The sequence below is a fragment of the Armigeres subalbatus genome, chromosome 2 (genome assembly GCF_024139115.2).
Source record: "Armigeres subalbatus isolate Guangzhou_Male chromosome 2, GZ_Asu_2, whole genome shotgun sequence".
Classification (NCBI taxonomy): domain Eukaryota; kingdom Metazoa; phylum Arthropoda; class Insecta; order Diptera; family Culicidae; genus Armigeres; species Armigeres subalbatus.
Window position 1 is genome coordinate 328,666,719 of NC_085140.1, and position 15,416 is coordinate 328,682,134.

At 35.9% G+C, this 15,416-nt stretch overlaps 1 protein-coding gene across 1 annotated transcript in view; it reads right to left on the bottom strand.

The window, feature by feature from the left end:
- Positions 1-11,326, bottom strand: part of LOC134212730 (facilitated trehalose transporter Tret1-2 homolog) — a 35,806-nt gene extending 24,480 nt beyond the window's left edge. The window contains exon 1 of the mRNA XM_062690828.1: positions 10,841-11,326. The gene's annotated coding sequence lies outside the window, so the exon portion shown is untranslated. The remainder of the gene's footprint in view (positions 1-10,840) is intronic.
- Between the last annotated feature and the right edge of the window lie 4,090 nt (positions 11,327-15,416).

Below are 15,416 nucleotides of genomic sequence, written 5' to 3' on the forward strand. Positions count from 1 at the left end.
GAACCTTAACGTTGATAGTATATTTTAAAATTTACGATTTACGATTCAATTTTTTTCCTCAAAAGTGGAGCTTCCTTATACAAGTTGCATTGTATCAAGTGGCTCTTCTTCTTCTTCTTCTTATTGGCATTACATCCCTACCCTGGGACAGAGCCGCCTCGCAGCTTAGTGTTCATTAAGCACTTCCACAGTTATTAACTGCGAGGTTTCTAAGCCAAGTTACCATTTTTGCATTCGTATATCATGAGGCTAACACGATGATACTTTTATGCCCAGGGAAGTCGAGACAATTTCCAATCCGAAAATTACCTAGACCGGCACCGGGAATCGAACCCAGCCACCCTCAGCATGGTCTTGCTTTGTAGCCGCGCGTCTTACCGCACGGCTAAGGAGGGCCCTTATAAATATTAAAAAAAAAAACATGAATACTTGTAGGGAGTGATTGCTAGTAATGGACCCCGTGCGTATAATGGACCCCCTGATCAAAACCTAAAAGTTAACGCTGGAATCAACGATTTCCTGCAAATTCCCATTGGATAAAGTTGCTTCACATATCAGGGTTGTTGTTCCATGCAATTGTTTTGGCTTGGGATACTAAAATTAAGTTATATGTTGCGTATTATGGTCCCGGGGTGGCCATAATAGGCAATCTGGCTACATTGTTTTAAAATACTTATTTTAGGAGTAAAAATGAATGTTTAGCATGTTTTATGTACGAAACGCATTGCTGATAACTGTTACTTGTCATCTGGTGCTACAGAATGGCAATATGTCATGAGTCTGACTCTAGCGAAGCGATTGAAGTAAATTTCCGTCTTTAGGGGTCCATTACTAGCACTCAATTATTACGTACCTATTAATTACGACAAAATTTAAGTATTTTCCACATCCCAAGAATATCAGAAACTGCAAAGCTGATATCAAAAACCTTGTGTGTAAATCATGAAAATGCATGAAAAATCTTAGAATCGACTTCGGAGTAGACTCAAACCAGATTTGATTAGGAATAATTACGACAGCGTCCAGAAATGGATGCCGCAATGGCCGACCTATCCCATACCTCGCGTTTTCACTGCAGAAATGTCAATAAAGCACATTTAAAAATCAGTTTTTGTGTGCATGCTGCAACGTAGCCAAGCAAAAAAATTGTTTTCTGCTGTAGTTTGTCAGCTGGTTTTGGAGATTGGTGCCCCTGAAAGTATGATATTAAAAACAGTGATTTTTTCGCTTTTTTTTGTAATAAAAACAACACGACAAAGTCATCGAAAGGAATACACAAAAACCCTGATTGATCCACCTAGCGGTGTTTGTGCCTTTCTCGTACATTAGATATACTAAAAAAAATTGAGTGAGAATTTCTTAGCGTGTTTTTTTTTTGTATATAAATCGTATTTTGGCCATAACTTTTGATCCCATAGTCCGATCTGGCCAATTTTCAATAGGAAACAATGGGACAGGATTCCCCGTCGAATGCAACTTATTGCAAACAAGGATCTACAATAGGGCAGTTCAAATTTCAAAAATGTTCGAAAATTCCAACTCCCATATGTCTATTAGCATCATTTTGATAATATAGGAGTCCTGGCAAAATTTCAGGCAATTCGGTGGCCATTTAGGGGTGGCGCGAAGTCAATTTATGTTTATATGGAAATTTGCATGGGAAAAACTTAAAATATATTCAAATCATCCTACAACTCTCAAATCGTGATGAATTCAAACAAACATCCACAACCTCCCTTTTTGGAATATATTTGAGCTCAACCAGTGAATAACTCATTATTTTGATTTTTATTTCCACTGCTACGTTAAGGCTAATTACACCATTTTAGCCATTTATCTCATATTCACACTGTCAATAGAACCGTTCAATCCACTCATAACTGATGTATTATCCGGAGGTCTCATTTATATAGATTCCAAAAAGGGAGGTTGGGGATGTTTATTTGAATTCATCACGATTTGACAGTTGTAGGGAGACTTGAATAAATTTTAAGTTTTTCCCATACAAATTTCCATATAAACATAAATTGACTTCGCGCCACCCCTAAATGGCCACCGAACTGCCTGAAATTTTGCCAGGACTCCTATATTATCAAAATGATGCTAATAGACATATGGGAGTTGGAATTTTCCAACATTTTTGAAATTTGAACTGCCCTAATCTACAATCAAGGTCTAACGGATCAAGATAAGTGCTTAAAAGATGAGTGAGTTTTATTTTGCGCTCATACATACACACACGCACACACAAACATACAGACAGACATCTCAATTCGGAGTCGATTGGTATATAACACTATGGGTCTCCGGACCTTCTATCACAAAATCGTCTTGGAAGTGAATATATGGCCTTTTCGTTACACCTCGGTGTACGAGAAAGGCAAAAATGTTGGTGAGTAGATAGAAGTTTTTTGAGTAAGAAAAATCTGCCACACTAGCTGGTACCATTGCATTAGATTGGGACTCTAGAGTACCGACTAGAGTGTCTGTTAAATCCGGGAACAGCCACAGCGAAAGGTGTTACCCATCGCCTTTTCCAGACGAACAGTATTAAAAATCACCTCAGATTTCTAAAACCCCAATAGTTTTAGATATGATCAAATGAATGATGCTGGTTTTTGACTCTTATACAATTTATTCTTCGATTCTACCCGTAATGCTGGGTAGACACCTTTACGTGGTGTGTTACCGGGTTAGATCTACCACGGTTACATTGCCAGCTACAGGCAAATCCTGACCCAACGAATACCTTCCTCATTATCCAACTCCGTGGTACTTATGAGGGTGTCGCTAAGTCGGTGGCCTCTCGTTAAGTAAGTACTACATCAACACTTCCTTCCTCTCCCTAATTACGGTGAAGATGGGTGTGGCCAGGAGTAGTAATCCTCATGCTTTTGTTATTTTTGTTAAAGACTGGAATCAAGGACCACTCCCCTTCTTGATTTCTGATAGCATTCTAGATAAGGATCTCAAAAGTAAAACATGAGTATCCCTAGTGTCCAATCTACGAAATTCAGCGTAACAATGCTAATGCTAATGCTAATGCTAAAATACAATTTATTCTTCTATTCACTATATCCCAGACAGGGTTCGAATCCAAAGGAGAATGAGAAAATCTCTCACTTATCATGTCCGTATACACTCTCGATAGGTGGCATACCGTGAGAGACGTTTTTCGGTAGCTGTTACGATAATGAACTGATTCGGGGGGGCTACAACCCACACGCTTAAAATCAATAACACAGAGATGTGTTTGCTTCACACAAAACGGACCTAATTTAGAACAACACCTAGATGAGCGACAGTTACACAGGCACAAAAATGCCTCGTACGGTCGTAATAACGGTCCTTTCTAACATGTAAACGTTTGTACAGATTCCTTGTGATGAACCAAATACTGTTGAAAATATTGAAATCCAAGCTTTAATAAAACCACACGAGCTATTTTTGTGGCTGTGTAACTGTCACTAATCTAGAGGTTGTTCTGCATTAGGTCCGTTTTGTGTGAAGCAAACACATCTCTGTGTTATTGATTTTAAGCGTACATGATAAATTTCGTTTAATAGGCCCCAATTGCGGAGGCCTCCGCTTCTGATAATGCATTTCAACTTGTTTTACACAGCCGTGCGAAAAAAAATATAGCCTTAACATGAAATGAGCTAACGTTGATTGCACTTATCCGTTCGTCGAGCATCTGGCGGTACTCAGCCTATACTCCTTCCGCCGATAATCGCTGGATATTGTAACGCATCGTTCGCTGTGATCTTTCGTTCGATACAGTTGACAACCGTGATCGAATTTTACTGACAACGAGGTAGTGATCAGAGTCAATGTTCGGACCTATGAATGTCCGCACATCGATAACATCCGAGAAATGGCGCCCATCCACCAGAACATGGTCTATCTGGTTGCAAGTTTCACCATTTGGGTGTCTCCAGGTGTACTTTCAGATATTCTTTTGTGCAAAGTAGGTGCTACTGATGGCCATCCCTCTAGCACCAGCGAAGTTTACTAGCCGTAGGTCTTTGTCATTGGTAGCGGAGTGAAGGCTCTCCCTACCGATTATGGGACGGAAAAGTCCTCTCTACCGACCTGAGCGTTAGCGTCTCCGATAACAATTTTCACGTCATGCTTTGGGCACTCTCCATAGGCTTTATCAAGACATTCATAAAACGTGTCCTTCACGTCGTCGGATTTATCGTTTGTCGGTGCGTAAACATTGATTAGGCTTTAATTGAAGAATTTGCCCCGTATCCTCAACACACAGATTCGTTCGCTAATGGGTTTCCACCGCATCACTCGCTTCATCTGCTTGCCCATCACTACAAAACCAACTCCATGCTCTGCTTTTCCGCCGCCGCTGTGATGGATGTTATACTTGAATGCAGTGTTGGTCGTGGGGTCCACGGCTCGGAATTCACGCTCTCCGGATCTGGGCCATCGGACTTCTCGAAAAGCGGCCACGTTCACTCCAACCTTCTGCAGTTCACGAGCCAGAATGCTCACTCGTCCATGTTCATTTAGGGTCCTGACATTCCAAGTACCGAGTTTCCAATCATAGTCCTTATTTCGTTTCCGGGTCGGTTGCCAAAATAACGTTCTCTTTTTCTTCTATCTCCAGATTCAAGAAACTATTTGATTGGATAAAACACTTGAAAAACAAAATTCTAAAAAATCCATTGAGAGCTTAATTGGAAGTATTGGGGAACGGTTACTTACTAAAGTTACTCTTTTTATAGCAATTTTCATACAAACTTCAAACTGCACTTTCTCACTCAAATTGCATCAAAATTAGCTACAAATTTAGGAGGAATATTAAAATGGCAAATATAATCTCTTAAACATCGGGAAGTAAAAAAGTCAAAATTTGAATCACTCTAATCCACATATTTACATTTAAGTTTTCAGAACATTGTAAAATATGCTAATAGATTACTAAGTTGAATAAGTTCCAGTTGGAATGTAGAGCCATAGATGAAGAAGATTCTGTGGATTGTATGGAACCGGTAGCTTGGTAGGCAAGTATATCCTGAAAATCAGGTCACGCCTCAACGTCAATAAAATGAAGCGGAGGGGCAGACATTCTAATATCCAGATTTAGTTCATTTTAGATTTTTTTTTCTTGTGAAGAAGGTAGTTCTTTTTTTTAATCTGCTTTACCCCATATTTTTCAATCGAATGATTCTTTTCGAAACATTAAAAGTCATTCAAAGTCTTTCTGAATATTTCAAAATCATCCACTGTAAAAACGACGACATTAAAAAATAATTTATACAATTTTATAAAAAAAAATATAAAATTTAATCAGCAGAACAAAATCGAGTTTGGCAGTTTCAAACCGAGGGATTTTGGTCATCATGACTAGTTTACAGATCAGGAGCTTGTCTGCAAATTTTAATTCAATATGTGTGAGCGAGATTTATAGGATTCCGTTGTAGAAAATTAGAATTTCGGCTCGATTTTTTCGAAAAAAAAACAGCAACACCGTTTTCGACCAGAGGTCGTACAGACTGAACACTTAACACCCAGCATGAGACGACGGACAGGACATATAACACCCAGTGGACCAGGGGAGAATTTTTCGATCACGAAAAGTTGCCTCCTTACCGGGGTGGGAATCGAACCCACCTTCATAGCATCTACCAAATATTTTTTCGATGAAGGTGCTTAATTTTGAGAAATCGATACTTAGATGCCTTTCGTCACACTGATTTCAGAAAGTTAACTCCTAGTGTGCCGCTGTAAGCACGCTCAAAGTGGGCGATTCATTGACAAGAGGCTACTTTTAGCGTCATTCAAATCAATTTCGTTCAAAAAGGACTATGAATTGATAAGATTTGACATTTATTCACATGCGCCAACCATATTTATTGGACCTCTTTCCCCTACAACTGTTTCCCCTTGTTCTACAAAATTCTTGAGTTTATGACAAATGGTTGCTAATTTATTATATTATTATTCCTCTTTTTTCCCTGAAAATTTGAGTAATATAATTGTCATTGTGCGATTTATCGTTAAACTCTTAAAAATCAGGAGCTGAACATTTGTCATAAATTTGCACGTTAGGATTTCTTCAAACAAGTTGTTCGAACAAAACATAAATCAAATCATATGATATTTGATGCTTACAACAAACAATTTCCAAATTTTGTTAATTTCACCATATGTCTGCATGCTTTTAACATTGAGTGCATCGTAGTAACAAGTAAAATCGAAGCTTTATTACAAATGTTCAGATTCGATTTTTAAGAATTTAACGATAAATCGCACATTGACAATTATATTACTCAAATTTCCAGGGAAAAAAGAGGAATAATAATAAAATAAATTAGCAATCATTTGTCATAAACTCAAGAATTTTGTAGAACAACGACTTTTGGGGGAAACAGTATTTTTATGCACTTAAAAGCTTAAAAATAACTTTAACATGGACAAAACGTGAACGGAACGAATCGCAATGTTCACAAGACTTGTAGAGCACACCCAAAGCTTCCGTATAGAGGTTGTTGTGATAGTTTTCGACGTTTATATCTCTTGTAAGATTTTTTCCAAAATTGAAAATAGCCCAAAAACACTAAATTGACCTGAGCCACCTCGAAATTTTATCGGAATTAGCTGAAAATTTGACAGGAGACTTATTTTAGCATAAGAATTGTGATTCTGGGCTGACCGGTTGAATTTTTGATACTTTTTGAAAACATGAAGAGGTCTAATATTTATGGAAAAGTTAAATTACAATTTATTAATGTTATTTACTTGTTGAGTCTCTTGTTATTCTTATCCTTAGATTTTCCCTTAATTATATTCATGAAAAAGGGTTTTAGCACGGGAAATCGGTAATCCCACCCTCGCATTTGTCTTTTGACATTTTTTTTTCCTTAAAATTACTTTTTCTTATCTCTCTAATGCCCAAACTGGGTAGGGCAGGGTACTTGTTTTCAATTGTTCATAATTGGAAAAGTTTTTGATATTGGTTAATAATAAACTCCATGTTTGATAGATTTTCAAAACCACACAACTTTTTAAAAATATTTTGAGAAATGCGTAATTTTATGTTCCTTTGTGTTTTTTCCGCGCCCCTTTGAAGAGTGAATTATTTGTAGTTTAGTATTTTTCCACAACTAACTTATTAAAATTGAAGGCTATTATGGTGAATGAACTCTAAAATTTTTCTCTAACTTCTAACACGGGAAATGAAAATTAAGCCCATAAATTTTGAAATTTCCACTGCTCTTGAATCTTGAATATTGTCACAAGGTTTTTTGACATGTCCCGTTTTGCAAGTGCGTTTGTCCCGTTTTTTCACCGAAATGATCTGGTCAGCCTACATAATATGGATACTCAAAATTTGTTCCCAAGTTCCAGGTGATGTCTTTCAATTGTTATTTTAATATTTCCATCATCATTAGATAGATAGATATCATTTTCGGTATACCGATTTTCTCCATTTTTTCACTAATCTCTTCTGTTTCTGAACATTACAAAATAATGTGCACGGGATTGCGAAAAATGCAATGTTGTTCAATTGCTCAGAATTCATTATAATATTTTATAATGTCCAGAAACTAGAAGAGATGGCTGAGAAATTGGTGGGAAAAACGGAGAAAATCGGTTGAAAACCACTGAAATATGTATAGCCGTTTGAAAATATCGATACAACGATTTTCTGCACGAATGTATCTGCGTAAGTTTTTTCAGCGTATGGACCCAAGTGTTAATGTTAATGATAAATGACAACGCCGTATATCTTGTCCATAGTTTCACTAAAATCGAATCACAAATCATTCTGCGTAGTATAATTTTTGGACATACAAACATTTCTTACAATAGACTTTAGTGCACACTTAAATCAAAAATTTCAGCTCGGTAATATTTTTTACTGATTTTATCCAGTAAAAATAAATTTTAACCGAGTCATCAGTAAAATGTAAAAAACTTACCGATATCTGTATTAATTTTTGCCGACGATTCAGCAGAATAAAATGAAATACTGAATCTCGGTAGTGTAGATTACCGATCTGCACCGTATTATGAAAATCTACCAAACTTGTCAAAAAATATACCGATCGCTCAGTAAACATATTAATCATTTACTGAGTAATCGGTAAGTTATTTACGGAGCTCTCAGTTTCCGATCAACAAGCGTGATGCTCGATGTGACGCCATGTTTTCCAATAAAATCTTTAACTTTGCGTTTCTGACTACGGTTCGTGCAAATTCAATTCTGTGAATAATCAGCATGCGTGTAAGTATAAATACATTTGATAATAATTGTATAAATATTGTATTAATGTTTGAATTGTTATTTATTACTAAATTTCTGAAATTTCAGTTAATTCTATGGATAATGAAATTTTCACTTTTGCGACTGTGTGGCATAGCGCTAGTGAATTGAGCGTTCCGGAAAAAGTGAAGATAGTGGAGTGAACAATGTGCTCGGCCAAAGCCATTTGCCGGCAACTACCTGCTTGACACATCTTATTTGCTGAGCTCACTGCGCACCACTTTTTCTTTTATCCATCGGAGCGATTTCCAAAATCAATTTCATCGAGTTGTCCGTTAGCAGTTATCAGATTTCGGCAGTGTTTTTTGCCACAACAGCTATTGTTATTCAAGATTCATTCATCTCCTCCATATACTCCCATATTTACTTTACTAAGATGCTTCGCAGAAGCCTCCACGACAAAAAAAGGAAAATAAATAGAAATAAGTAAAATAAATCATTATTACTGAAATTGTTGGTGTTCTATTTTTCAATAAGAAACTGCATTACAAATTACATTTTATTCGGTATTTGGAATACAAAAATCATCGATATTTTCACAGATCCACCTGTATTAATTTTTACCGAGTACTCAGTAAACTTTACAGTTCTACTCGGTAATTATTGACATTTCACTAGCGTAGAAGCTGAACCGACACCTCGGTAATTGAAATCGATTACCGAGGTGACTACCGAGAGCTCAGCTGTTGAGAAATCGGTAATTCGTTTACCGAGCCCGGTGAATAAATTTAAGTGTGTGTGCAAAAATCTAACAAATATACAATTTCTAATCATATTAAAAACTAAAAATCGATCGATTTTTTTTATGTCCTCCTTTTTCAACCAAATGTCCTCCTTTTTTGCAACGATTCGGTGAATTGTCCTCCTTTGGAAAAATTTCATATGGTCACCCTAATCACGAAGTGTGTTGCTGCCTATGGAAACTATAAATAGTTATTGTTATTCCGATGGCTCATTTTTTAAAATTAAGGACTTTTCAATGTTTGCTCTTTCTGGTAAGAATCAAAGAACGAACAAGCATATAAAGTAGTTTGCATTTTAAATTTGTCGTGACGTACACAATAGAGAAAAAAAAAATAAAAATAAAAAAAACTCGCTATCTCAAACAACAAGTAAAAGTTTCCAATTCGTGTGCCATGTTCTTTAGCAATGTAATAATGGCAAGGATTTCGCATGCACACATCTTTTTCCTCTAATAATTCCTCAAATATTTCTATTTTTACACAAGTAACTTATTCAAATGGAAGCCAAAGCTTTAAGTTATGTGTTTGGATCAAAATTACGTTCGTAAATAAGTGGTGCATGTTTGCTGGATTACGCAGATATTGTTGGGGATGATAACAACAGTCGCACTCTGTCAATGCCGTTATTTACCCAATCTAATCTATTTTAATAACCTTATATTTTGAAACACATACTCATCTGGACTTTTTTGTTTAATCTTGGATGATCGTGTAAATTTGATCTAATAATTGCACTTTTCATGTATGTGTAAATTTGCTTCGAGGGATTAAAATTAATGTATACCTTATTTGAAACAGTTTTTATTTGTGCTGATTTCACTTTAATCATTTAAAAAATGGACACAAAAAATGGAAAAGTTTTGAGATAATTTATTTTAAGTATTCTGTTTAGAAAGTGAGAATGGATCTACGCTGATGGTCGGCCTGTTCTGAATATTTGTGAAAATTAGAAAACGTTCACTGCGCTCATTATTTTTCGTATTGTAAATAAGTGAATGAATAAGTGAATGTTCGGTACAATCGAACGAAAGATCCAAGAAAAAACTAAGTTGGAAAATGTACATCCAGTTTTGGAAATAAATGAGACGTTATAAATGATTCACCAAATGGAATAATTGGTATTATTAAAACCACCCCCTTAAATTTATCAAGTATGTAATAATCTTATCATATTCGTATGCTTGGTGGAACAGTATTTGACTGTTGACAGGGACACTAGGCCTTGAAATTAAAATAATGAAAAATTGCGTATTTTTTTTTTGCGTTTTTAAACCAGCGTGCCAAATGTGGCTGAAATGTTAGGTATTCGATTTCACTTGGCTTTAGAAAATATCAGAAATTGACACGTTACTGATGTTTCCGATAAATTCATAACGATGTGCATGACATCCTCAATTAAAGACGAACTTCATTCCATATTCTAAAATTAGTCGCACCCAAAATAGGTATCGAGCCGTCTCATAATTTTGATGGATTGCTTCATGTTTCCATCGTGTTGTCGTTGCAATGACATTTTTTTTTGCTAAATTTGTTGCGATTGCATCTCAATATGATTTCGTTTGATTTACATCCATTTGAACGGTATCGTTCAGCCTCCGCACACATAATAATTTGCATTATCTTTCTCATGTACGCCTTCATATTGATAGTCACATTTCAAACTGGTTTGCGCATCGAGTTATTTGGTAGATGGTGACATCCACCCACTGTCTATAAATTCATAACTGATAAACATGTTCTCCTTTCAATACAACTGTACCCTATCGGTGGTGTTATCTGAATTATCAGAATTTATTCAACGTTTTATACTTACTTGGTACTTAAAGACACTTGCTACAACTATATGACGGTGTACAAAAAATTTCGATTATTGATTACGTTTTAATCCAATCTTCGAGGCATCAGCAAAACACACTGACACTAAACTACACACTGCACAGTTATGTATATTTGTTTGGTTAAGATCAGATTCAATAGTATAGTTGGCAAAATTCCTGGACAGATCTTGTACTCGACCAGTTCGGTGCACATCTGACCGGGCTGAATGTTGAAGTGTGTCTGAATCGGCGCCGGGAAGAATCAGAGACAATTATACAAATCTTCTCCCGATGATTATTATTGGCGTTTCATTTCACTATTTCACACTTTCCTGGACCAGCAGCGGCCGACACGCGTCCAATCTCGAGGAGCAACGCGCGAATTAGAATGAGGTACACACAGAAATCAAAAACGTGTACGGCGTGGTGCGGATGATGGTACGGTTGAGCACAACTTGAAGGCACTGCTGGCCAGCTGGAGACTATTGCATGTTTCATTGCGTTGCGACCATTTGAAGGGGTACGGAGGGCTTGTTTTCATTTGCGCCTGGAGGAGAATGGGCCTTATCGTGGCGGTATGTGTGAGTTGCATCAGCCTGTAGGATCGCCTTATTGATGTCAGTCCGATTCGCAGTCGTCCATAGAGTGGCAATTGTGCGATTCAAATCACGATCCTTTCTGAAGAAAAATCGACTGATTACGCCTTTTTCTACTTTTTTCACTTCATCTCAAAGATCCCATTTCCATCCCACCAAAAACAAAGCAATGAAAATGAATTTGATTTGATTTTTATTTTTGTTATTTTTTCAGCAATGAGCACCGCATGTTAGCAAAAAGAAGCGACAATATTGGTGCTGTATTTCTCGTTTTTGCGATGAGATAAATATATATTCATATTATATATATATTGCTATTAGACAAGAGATATTTTCTATGCATCAGGTCAGGGTGTATTTGATTTTTGCAACAAATTATGTTACATTTTGACATACTTTAATACTTAACGCCGGAAAATAAGGAGGAAAAAAGACTTTAACCTTGAAGATGATATTTTAGGAACAAAAAGTCTTCAGCAAAGTAAAAGATTATTATTTGAGCTTTAATTTAAAATTTGTTTCAATAGGGTGTTTCCACTACATTTTGAGATAAATTATTTAACTTCTATATTTCTTTGTAGAAGAACCCTAACATTATTATTTGGAATTATCATATCAAATGATACAAACAACGTATACCCAGGTTTTTTTTACACGGTTGGAATTCATTAATTTCTCGGTTAACTTAAACTTTCACAGCTTTTTAAATTCCCCCTGAATTTTCTTTGATTTTTTGTGAATTTTTTCGTGGGGTTAACGCATTGTTTTATTGACGCTAAAGGCCTTAAACGACTAAAACCAAACCGTGTGAAAAAACCTGGATGTACAACAATAGTTTCTTCAGCAAAGTGTCTCAAAATTAAATAAGGAACAACTTTCTAGAAAATCGTACAATGCTAAAATTGTTTGTTTATTGTCGTCAATCATGTTTGTAGACCGTTTGATACAGATTTAATCTTATAATATAGTTCTCCGTTACTTAAAATTACTAAACACTTTTATCCGATATGAAAATTATACACACCAAGCATTTACTGAGTACGCAAGTATTGTTTCAATTTAGTCTTAGATGTAGTGAAATCAATAGCATTGCAATGTTTATTATAAGCAGCCATCATTTGATTTATGGGTCCGAATTTCGCATAGTTTGTACGATGACTACTACAGGCAAATAAAGTTCGATTTCGCAAAGGTCTTTGTGGGATATAAAAATTTAATTTAGATAATATTGCCTCTGATTCGACCTTGTTCGAGATAACATCATTAATGAAAGATAGCATCGCATATTCCCGTCGTTCCTTCAATGTTTGTATACTAATTAGCATGCATCGTGCTTTATAAGACGGGAGTGGAAGTTGAGTTCACCCTAACTTGCGTAGTGCATATAATAAAAATTGCTTTTGTACCGACTCAATTCTTGTGTCATGCGTGACTGTGTAAGGTGACCAAACTATGCTGCAATATTCAAGTATCGATCTGACATAAGCAATATATAATGTTTTTTCTAGTGTATGGATCGTGGAAGTTGTAGCCAAACCTTTTTATGAATCCTAACATATTATTAGCTTTGTTTATAATAGTATTATAATGGTTAATGAACGTAAGCTTAGAGTCTATAATTATGCCAAGATCCCTAACTCTATCACATCTTGTAACCTTTTGACTACCTAAAGTGATTGTCATATTTGGAATACTTCGTTTTCTGTTTATAGTAATTAAGTTGCATTTCTTTATATTGAGCTGTAGCAAACTTTTTATACACCAGTTATGAAATATCTGGATCTCGTGTTTGAATGTGTTCATGTCTTCAGCGTCTTTGATCTCAATAAAAAGTTTCATATCGTCAGCATCAATACTTTTAGATGTTTTAGAATGAAGGACAAGTCGTTTACAAACAAAATAAACAATAGCGGACCTAAATGCGAGCCTTGCGGGACTCCCGATGTGGTATGAATAGCTACAGATTGCTTTCCTTTGAACCTAACTATTTGATTGCGACTGGTCAGATATGCTTCAAGCCATTTAAGGAGTCCAGGCTGGATTCCCATTTTTTGCAGTTTAAAGAGAAGCATTGGTATATCGACTCTATCGAACGCTTTACTAAAATCCGTATATAAAACTTCAACGTGATTTCCTCTGTCCATGGCTTCAAGAGAATAATTCGCAAATTCCAGTAAGTTTGTAGCTGTCGAACGTCCTTTGAAGAATCCGTGCTGCCTAGTAGTGATCCTATTTTTTATTTGGTAAAATATTTTCACATTGACAATTGCTTCGAATAATTTTGGAATGGTGGAGAGAATAGTGATTCCGCGGTAATTGCGGATGTCGGATTTTTTGCCAGACTTGAAAATCTGCACCAGAAAGGAAGTTTTCCACGGCTTAGGAAATTCTCCAGATTTTAATGACATATTGAAAAGCAGTGGAGCAAAGGAGCAAAGGAGCATTGAGCTCAGCTGCCATAGTTTTCAAAAATACGGGGGGAAGACCATCTGGACCGGTACTCTTTATTACGTCCAAATGTTTTAACGCGTCCAAAATGTCAAGAACATTAATTTGGTCGACACTTTTATCGTTTGAGAACTCAGGATAGTAATGAAAAAACGCGCGATCACGGTCCTCCTCTGAGTGTTCAGAGTAAATTTCACGGAAATACTCAGCAAACAAATTGCAAATCTCATCAGAATTAGTACCCACTTTGCTGTCTATGTACATTATTGAGGGAAAATTATCAGTCTTTAGTTTGGTGTATTGGAAAACTATTTTGGGACAAGATTTAAATTCCGCTTCAGTTTTTGCATTATACTCATCGAATGCTGTGTGCATAGCCGTATTAAGTTGATCGCAAATGTTCAAATAATTTTCCATACTACTTGAATCATTAATTTTTTTGTGATTTCTATGCGCTTTTTGCTTTCGATTTTTTAAGTTCTTTGTTTGCCTATTGAACCAAATTGATTCTTTTGTAGAAAAAGAGCGTCTACGTCTTTTAACTGGAACTTCTTCTTTTATTATTTTGAACAATTTACTGTAGAATAAATTAGTAGCATTTTCGATATTATCTTCATTTCTCAAAGTTGTTTGCCAATCAATAATGTTTAATTTATTTCTAATGTTCTCGTAATTAGCTGCTTGATAATCCAGAACTTCCTCAATTTGATAGTCATTAAGTGGGAAACATCGTGTAAAACAAAGAGTATTCGATTGCCGTGTGAAACACTTCATGTAATGCCAATAAGAAGAAGAAGAAGAAGTGAAACACTTCATTTCTCCATAATGGTGTGAGTGATTCGTTCACACTAAAGTCATCATAAATGTTAGTTAGCAATAGGTCCAAATGACAGTTCTGTTGATTTTTCACATGGTTGACCTGATTAAGTCCCAAGCATGAAATTTTGTCAAAAATAAAGTGCAGAATTTCACTTTCTCCAACTATTGGAAGCAAAATGTTTTCATTATCAATATCTGGTATGAAATCTACATTGCGTTGGTTGAAATCACCGAAAATGTGAATTTTTGTTTCAGGAGTTTGGCCTGACAAAATTTGATCAGCTACAGAAAAAAACTTATCATATAAATCTTTATTGGCTCTGTTTGGAGGAAAGTATACCGAAGCAAAAATAAATTAGAAATATAGAAGTTGAAAATTTTATCTCAAGATATAGTGGGACCACCATACTGCAACAAACTTCAAATGAAGCTCAAATAATAAGCTTTGACTTTGCTGAAGACACTTTGCTCCTAAAATATCATCTTCAAGGTGAAAAAGGTGAAAATCTTCTAATTTCCCGGCGTGGCTCATCGTGCATTGGTTATCTAATTATGCTCAAAGTTATACCATTTATTTCTCAATATTAGTATTAAAATTTAACAGCAACGGACCATTTTATTAGAATGATGATTTCTACCATGGAATTGGAGTGCCTACCGGAGTCTAGAAAACTTCACATGATACCTTCAAATCTGGCGCATGAAGGAT